The following is a 7729-nucleotide window of genomic DNA, read 5'->3' as shown; positions in this document are numbered from 1 at the left end:
TTAGGATGTGCGCTAGAGCTGCACTCTGGTGGCTCAACATTACAGTAAATCCTTCCTCCGTTGGCTCCCTTCGGTTTATTGTTGTGGTTTATTGCTATAGTTGTCAAACCAATTTGACAGTAAATCATCATCTTCCTCGCGTTGTCCCGGCATTTTGCCACGGCTCATGGGAGCCTGGGTCCGCTTGGCAACTAATCCCAGTAATTGGCGTGGGCACTAGTTTTTATGAAAGCGACTGCCATCTGACCTTCCAACCCAGAGGGTAAACTAAGCCCGTATTGGGATTAGTCCGGTTTCCTCACGATGTTTTCCTTCACCGAAAAGCGACTGGAAAATATCAAATAAAGTTCCGAAAAACTCATTGGTACGAGCCGGGGTTCGAACCCGCGACCTCCGGATTGCAAGTCGCACGCTCTTACCGCTAGGCCACCAGCGCTTGACAAACTATATTACTTATTCTGTAGCAGAACTTCCAAACAACCCTTTACAGATTGGTATCGTGAAAGTTTGGTGAAAAGGGTACCCTTGCCGAAGACAGCCGCTTATGATAACGGACAGACGGACAAAAGGATTCTAATTCGAAAGCTTGATACAACTGATATCTCGAGCATATCTCGAGTTAGAGATGACAGCAGTTAGAAAATGGTTGCTTTCACATCCTCTATTCGGAAAAGGGCTTTTTAACATTTTTTTTAACCCGTCGTATGCGGCCTGTCAAATTTGATAATTGGAGTAATTGGAAAAAATGACCTTGACATTTAAAACAATAGATTTAAATTCCCACGCACGGCACGCACGGATCCGTGTCTAAAGCATACGAGGTAAGGTGCAGGGGGCAATTAAGTCTGCGGGTTAATTTAAACTAAAATCGAAACTTGAGTGCCATATATGTGGACATATATGGCACTCAAGTTTAGCAAAAAAAAAATTAGTTGTTTGTGGCTCTAGTTAATAAATAATGTAAAACATGGAAGATATTTCGATTAGTTTAAATTATCCCGCAGTCGAAATTGTCCCCCTGCACCCTATTACAGAGATTATCTTATTGTTTTAATATTTTGCATAGGAAATATGAAAAAAAAACTGTATTTAAATAAAATAGTTTATTCAATAATAAATACAGCAACCATAGCACAGTCATAATTGACTTGAATAGAAAACTTATCATTAATGGACAAAAATAACTGATTTTAATAAGACTAGTTGAATATAACGTATTTTTTCATCACAAAGTATAGGATTATTTCCTATAAAAAATACAGCAGTCATGTAATAAGTAATTAAGAATTATCCCATAATAAATGCGTAATTTAGTAGTTAAATAAGGTCAATTTGGCTAATTCCGTCATATGGACTATTCCGTCCACCAGCGTACATTTCTTTGATTTCCAATCACCCATTTGCTTATATTTTTCCCGTCGTATTTATATGTGATAAATTGATAATGTTACTGTTATATAATTTTTGAGATAGATGCTGAAACTAAAAAGCGATCGCTGCTTTGTCAATGAATTTATCAATTTTGTTCGTTGTTCGAGAAAAACGCTAATGGACGGAATAGCCCCTATGACGGAATTAGCCACATTGACTTAACTAAATTTTCTATTAATTAGTAATCGTAATACGTTCAGTTCTTTTTCATAACAGTTTAACATTAAAAACACATTGAGAGTTAATTCAAAAATTGTATTTATGGTACATATTAATTACAAACACAATGGAGAAAAAAAACTAAACGTTAAAATTAAAACTATTCAAAAAGCAATAGGATATATATTTCAGCCTATATACGTCCCACTGTTGGGCACAGGCCTCCTCTCATGCGCGAGAGGGCTTGGGCTATAGTCCCCACGCTAGCCCAATGCGGGTTGGGGACTTGACATACCTTTGAATTTTTTCTCAGATATATGCAGGTTTCTTTACGATGTTTCCCTTAACCGAAAAGCTAGTGGTAAATATCAATAGTGGAGTCAATATAAAGTTAAAGTTACATTAATTGCACAGTCAAATGTTTCTACACGGGTGAATTATATATCATATTGAATACCCGGCTGCGAATTAACAACTTGATATCTGTTCCCGTTTTTGAGAAATAACATTTTTTTTATTTTATATTTTATACTACCTAAACAGTAATTTCACACTAGAGATTTTTTGAAGAATGGGCTATGAAGCTTACACGACTACACGGTCAGAATTTCTCCCGACAATAATATTAGTTATAGATTTAATGAAAAAAACAATAACTTTGTAAGTTTTTTATGACCGAGAATATCCCACACTGAGAGAAAAGTTTACTATTGTGGTTAATAGTATTTGTTTCGATCATGTTTAATTTATCTGCCTGAGGAACTGCTATATTCGCAGAATAGCAGCATGATATTGGAAACAAACAGCAAATAATGTTCTACACAGTTAATGGACACTTCTAGTTTTTTGACAGTAAGTGTACAAGTTATTGAAGAATAACATACTTATTTTTCTCGCAATTATTAAATCAATTTCCAGCATAAAAAGTCAATGAAGTATGCTGTATTTCCAGGCTTCCACAGAGGCCAAGTCAAACTTTGTTTAAGATGTCAAAAAGATATCATTTTGTTATCATTCGCCCAACCGTCTCGCTCGCACCAATACATATTTCATCTAGTACGAGTGAAATGCACGCGCGAATGATATAAAATGACATCTTTTATAACAAAGTTCGAATTAGCATCAAGGTATATTAGGAAAATATACCTTATGACTTATGGCATTGCGTTAAGGTTTAATAATTCAATGCATAAAGTGTCTGTGTTTATGTGAAAAATGATAGGTGTCAATTTATATATCTATTCACAAAACGTTTAGAATACAGGATGCACAGTCAGATATAAATAGACCCTTGAAGTCTTACAACTATCTATGATACTGGATCTCAAGCTTATTTGGTTAGTAAGTACCGTCCACCAAGTTATACTTCGAATAGCCACCCGGACAAATTCCAAAGCTAATTTCGAATTTTAAAATTTGACAATTCACGAGAAGAGTAACGTAACGTCAAAGGATATGTTTGTCCTTTTCAACGATCCTGTCATCCGATGCTTGAGTAGAGTGAAACTAAAAGAAGCAAATGTCAGCAATTCGTAACGCTTAGTTTTTGTTAGCGTTAGCGCATCGCGACATGAGAACTAGTATGAGCCTGGCCCTCGATTACGTATAATTGCAAGGAAACTTGGGATCAAGTTATCTTAGTCAATTTAGAGCAGTTGGAATTCAACTCATTGTGAAATTTTTGAACGTTTTCAAATAATTTGTTGGATTAAGTAGTAAAAGTGTTACAGTGTGTCACTGACTTAATATAAAAGAAATAGACACACAAAGCAGAACAAAAACGTCAAGAAATGTGGATCCCAATGACGTTTCGCACCATTTGCATTGATGATAAAAACGCTTACGTAAATTTTGAGTCAAGATAAATGTTTCGTACAGAAAAGAGCTTAATGTCGTAAGCATTAAGTGTCAAATTTGCAAACATAACTACCAACACTGTTAAAAAATTTAGTCCGATGGCACTAAACGTAACGTATTTACGTCAAACAACGTCAAACGAGAATAATGAACGAATGGAGTCACTTTGGTACACTTTAATATGTATTACTGTACAGGAAAATATTAAAATTGAAGTAATAAATAAAACAAATTTAATTTAATCGGGAGCTCAAATAAAATTAATTCGTGGTTCAAATTCAAACTAATTAAATTTTTAATTCGTAAGTATACGTCTTTAAATACTAATTTCCTTGAAATAAATTCTACTTATTAAATAACTGTGTATTTAAGATCTACATTTACTCATAGCACGGGTGCACGGGGACATTTAGATACTGATTGGATTTTTTTTATAAAGTCTACCTATACTTTATAAAAAAAAATCCTGTGGTTGTCACTGTGTTCCGACAGGTTTAGCATTTACAGTTAGTCGATATAAGCCCTTATTGGTGGTGTATATGTCGGAAACAGGGAAATGGGCCAAACACACAAGTGCCGTTTTGCCTTGTTTAAAACTGCATCACCCCTATCTTTTGCTATAACTAAATAGCAGTCCACTTTGCACGTCGCATAGGTTTTCTTGGAAATCTTCAATTTAAACATAATATTATTTCTTATGAATTCCATATAAAAATATAAAAAAATATTGACCTCACATCGACTCAATAGAATTTTGTTCCTTGACATCCCTTCTTTGGTACTAACAAATTAATTTATTCAAAACCATAAAATTACCACCAGATTACATAAATTATGTAATGCTATCCAAAGAACTAACCGAAAGAAATACATTCCATCCTTTTTCCTTGTTTTATCATTGTTATTTTTACATATTTTAACGGCACATTTCGTAATTGTTGACAACTTCACATTTGAGCGTTTCAAACAAGACTAAACGAAAAAGTGATGCATGATCTGTTTTGACATCACTTTTGTGGGGCCATTTTTGGCGGCTGATTGGGTATCCAGTTCTTTATACTATATCAATGCAGTGTGTTATATATTTGTGATCTACTTACAAGGCCCTTTCATTTGGTACCCCACATGGTATGTTTAAAAGAAAAATGGTAAAAACTTTGCGTCATAGCAACTACCCTCACCACTTTCGCACTTGTCATCTCATATATTTGTGTTCAGGATATTATACTGAATGCACTGATACCAAATATACTCATATCCGAGACGACATGAGCGTACATTTTTCTAGAAGACTTTTCGAGAAAAGGCCAGGCTACAATATCTTTACAGGTTGATTGATACTGAGTGTATTAACACCATGTTCACCCATATCCAAGACGATATGAACGAAAAGTAACCTAAAGCCACCCTACCAACATTTTCGTAACAATGAGAGATTATTTCTTGGAAATAATGTTGTAATATAAACTCCTTGTAGAGCACCTACCTGCGAAGAGATCGTGCTGTCAAAGTTGTTAATGATTTAATATAATATTGTTAATTAACTAAAGTTTTATTAATGCATCATTTCATTTTATACACCGCGGGATTTAATAACCCGAAAGATTTAAATCACGTATTTTTGACGACAGTACGAGTAAATAATGTTATATCAACATGGGTCCAATTATATATTTTAATTAAACTACTATTTCAGTACAAATTAAATCATATTAATTTACCGCTTCTTTGTGAACAAACCTTTATTCAGAGAGTGAGCGAGTTTAATTAATCTCAAGTAGAGAAACAGAGAGCGAGCATGACATTTCATGAATCACTCCGATATCATACGATGCACGGCGAATGCAGTGACATGTGTTCCATGACAAGAAGTGTCAAGTTATGTCTAGGATCATGTTTACGTTGAAATTATTTCAATTGATTGGCACCTCAAAATACCACAAATTGTATCAAAACTTTATTAATTACTACAACAGTAGGTATAGTGCAGTTATTATTGTTGAAACTTTGCGATAAAATCTTTTCCTTTGAGTGAGGTAACCAAAGCCATTAACCATGATTATATCCGAAAGAAATCATGCCTCTTATTGTTTTAACTCATACTACAGCTGGAAAGGGATGATTACTTGAATGACCTTTTGTTAAAATATCGATCATGCTTATCAGTACGTATTTTAAATTCTCGATGTGTTGATTTATACTGAGTAAAGTAAAATAAACAACTATGTTAAACAATTACGCTTTTTTATTAATTTAATGAATTAGGTTTTCGAAGTGTGTACCACCGTTTTCAGCACAAAGATTTAATTTTAAACGGATTTCATTATTTAGGTTTACAAAAGTGTTCTTTATTTCTTCGGAAGCCGTTCGAATTTTTATTAATAATTCTTCTCCAGAGTTCACTGGTGTTGAGTATTCCTTCCTTATCTTTCAGAGTTCCCCATAGAAAAAAACCAATGGCGTTAAGTCGGGTGACCGGGCGGGCCAGGTTAGGACGTTGCTTCCACGGCCAATCCACCTCTCAGGGTATTGTTCGTCTAGCCAATTTACGAACTTCTAGGCTGAAGTGGGTCCGTCGTGCCGGAAGCACATAGTTCTTCGGGTTTCCAAATCCGTACACAAAGTGAATATCAGCTAAATGAATTTTATTTATTACAGTCAATCAAATTTAAAGATGTTATTTTTTTTTTTTTTTTTTGTTAGAATGGCTGGATGAGATGTTATCTTGCGCATATCTTGTGTGACATATGAAATATGTCATTTTATTGACATCAATTTCGTCATTTTCGTCAAACTATCAGCCAGTTATCGTAAAGGTAAATAGTTTGTACTCTCGTGATTGAGAACAGAACAAAAATTCGGTAGTGAAACCTTTTTGTAGGATCTCAAACTTAATTAAGTGAAACTGGCTAATAACCATGTAGTTAGTGCGTCTGCGTGTAAAATTAGTTGGTGGCTACGTCACGCATAAGGGTGTGTTAGAATTGAGATTTTTTTACTTGTGATTTGTTTTAAATAATTAATATCTCTTAAATTAAGGGTTTTTGGACTATGTGTTATATAACTTTATATACTCTAATTAGGCTCTAAAATCGTTGGTTTAAATCTTTCGGGTTATTAAATCCCGCGGTGTATATAACCCTATTACCCTTTGAATGACCTTTTTCACGTTTTCTACAGCAATGCAGTCGACTGCAGCAATTTTGAAGCGCAACATTGCTACCGACTGCATTACTGTGGTAAATGTCAAAATCGAAGTTCCTGTCTAGATTTTGGCGTCCATTAAAAATAAATAATCAAAGGAGGTCATCGATCAAATGGGCCGGAGGACAAGCCATCGTTAACTGGTAGAGAATTCCTTATGGCATTAAGTCCGCCTCTTGTACTATAAGGTTTTTCTTTTGTGCAATAAAGATTAACCACTTTATTCATAAACTTTACGGGCCTGATTTAGTTTAATTATGTTTATCCCTTACTTACAAATACATAAGTTAAAGTGACAGATAAGGACAAACGATTATTACTATTATTAGCTAATTGAGGTTTGTAGCGCGTTTATGAATAACGGGGGTTAAAGAAATAAAATAAATACAGATGATGACAGTAATTATATACGCATTTTATTACGGAAAAAGATTTAATATTGGGTGTAAATGAAACGGGAATTGGAAATATAAAATAAAATGATATTATATTATTCATTTCCGTAAGTCAAACCATCATCTTTATTAGCATTGACATAACGCTCAACTTCGCACAAACCGTATGGTTTTTCACTAAGGAGTGATATATTCTCTTTACGCTAAACTTTATGGTGGGTAGACAAGTCTGTATACTTCTTTGGAACTAACTGCCACAGTCTGTCATAGCCATGTCATAGCCTCATAGCTGACATATGTGACGTATAGGAGATACCGCAATGCATGCATGCATTGCGCGTTTTATAGGAGCTTGGCCTGAGGTGTGTTAAGTAAGCGCGCAACGCATACCGATGAAACTGGGTAAGATAGTCATGGGAGAATTAACGGTCGACCGGATCGCGAACTCTCGGCTGTTGAAGCGGAACAATCGTCTGCCGCGAACATTGAAGTGAGACGGAGATATGGAAGTCGATAAAACGTTCTCTACAGTGAATCAGTACCCGCCATTTAGGGTAATTTAAATAGCTTGGATGATTTAATAATGGTTTTATTCCATACAATATTACATATACGTGGGAGATTTTTTGTTGTTACACTAACATGAGAAAGAGATTTGAGAAAGTGAAAAACAAACCCACTGT

This window comes from Cydia amplana, chromosome 26 (genome assembly GCF_948474715.1).
Source record: "Cydia amplana chromosome 26, ilCydAmpl1.1, whole genome shotgun sequence".
NCBI classification, from domain to species: Eukaryota; Metazoa; Arthropoda; class Insecta; order Lepidoptera; family Tortricidae; genus Cydia; species Cydia amplana.
The sequence above is the reverse complement of the archived record's forward strand: the minus strand, read 5'-3'. Positions refer to the sequence as shown.